At 40.7% G+C, this 1,624-nt stretch overlaps 1 pseudogene; it reads left to right on the top strand.

Moving 5' to 3' along the window:
• The first annotated feature begins 268 nt into the window (after positions 1-268).
• Positions 269-1,071, top strand: LOC124979428 (60S ribosomal protein L7-like 1; annotated as a pseudogene).
• Positions 1,072-1,624: the final 553 nt, after the last annotated feature.

Raw genomic sequence — 1,624 nt, 5'->3', positions numbered from 1 at the left:
TGTATGTATAGATTTTTTCATAGATTACCCTCATGAATACAGAAAAAAAGAAAAATTAAGTAAAAAAATAATGGTTAAGGTAATGTTAAAGCTTCCCACTTGGACTTCAAAATCTCTGCGTCACTTTTTTTCTCAGTTTTTTATTTGTTCTTTTTAGATATACATGACAGTAAAGTGTATTTTGGCATATTATACATACATGGAGGATAACTTGCTCTAATTAGGACCCCATTCTTGTGATTGTACATGATGTGGAGTTTCAACGATCATGCATTCATGTAACAACATAGGAGAAACAGTAAGCGCAGCTCTGAGAAGATGGTGGAGGAAGAGAAAAAAAAAAAAAAAAAAAAAAAAGATCCCTCTGGTTCCGGAAAATCTGCTGAAAAAGAGGAAGGCTTATCAGGCCCTCAAAGCTACCCAGGCAAAGCAAGCGCTTTTGGCAAAGAAGGAGAGAAAAGGAAAACAGTTCAGATTTAAGCGACTGGAATCATTCCTACGTGATTCCTGGCGGAAGAAACATGACCAACTGCATTTCAGAGGACTAGAAGTGAAACCTCATGCTTTGGAAATGCCTGATAAACATTCCTTGGTCTTTGCTGTACGCATCCAGAGGATTAGTGCAGTGAGTTTGCTGGTGCAGAGGACCACTGCAAGACTTCGTCTGAAGAAAATATTTAGTGTGTCTTTGTTAAAGTCACCCCACAAAGCCTAAAAATGCTGCGGATAGAAGAACCTTATGTGACTTGGGGATTTCCAAATCTGAAGTCTGTCCGGGAACTCACCTTGAAACATGGACAAGCAAAGGTCAAGAATAAGACCATCCCCTTGACAGACAACACAGTGATTGAGGAGCACCTGGGGAGGTCTGATGTCATTTGTCTGGAAGATCTCATCCATGAAATTGCCTTCCCTGGGAAGTATTTCTGGGAGATCTCTATGTTCTTGTGCCCTTTCCATCTCTCTCTGGCCCACCATGCTACCAAAACTAGAGTGGGCTTCCTCAAGGAGATGGGCCTACCTGGTTATCGGGGTGAACGCATCAATCAGCTCATCCACCAGCTGAACTAAACCCGGAATATCTGAAAGCAGTGCATGTATTGGACGCATGTGTTTTTGTTTGATGGAATTGTTATCAAGTATCTTCAGAGAAGATTATTTTCTGCCTTAAGAAAATGGAAGGGAGGGATTGGGGAAGAGACAGTAGTTATGATCATGGCAGGCACCTGTCATCACAGACAAGTTCCAAGGAAAAATCCCATTGTTTCTTACATTGACCCACCTCTGCCTCTAAAATCAACACATGCCAGGGAGAAAGAAGTCCTGCTTTGTCAGGGGTTTAATGTTGGTGAATGAGTAATCCAAGCATGTATAGAAGGCTCCTTAAGACTTGTAGCAGTTGACCAAGTCTAGGAGCATACTTGAATCTAGAGGTCCCAAGAGTCTTGTTTTGAAAAGACTTGAAATACTTAGGAAGAAAAGCACAAAAACTGTGTTCTTCTGTCTCTGTTGAGTCCATGTTCCACCTTTTGAACAACTTTGTGAACTCTGAAAAAAAAAAAAAAAGAACATAGGAAAGTTATGTCCAGTTCATTCTACTGTCTTTCCTATGCCCATCTCTCTT

Source organism: Sciurus carolinensis, chromosome 3 (genome assembly GCF_902686445.1).
Source record: "Sciurus carolinensis chromosome 3, mSciCar1.2, whole genome shotgun sequence".
In the NCBI taxonomy this organism is placed as follows: Eukaryota; Metazoa; Chordata; class Mammalia; order Rodentia; family Sciuridae; genus Sciurus; species Sciurus carolinensis.
Note: the sequence above shows the minus strand (reverse complement) of the source record. Positions and strands in the feature narration are given on the sequence as shown.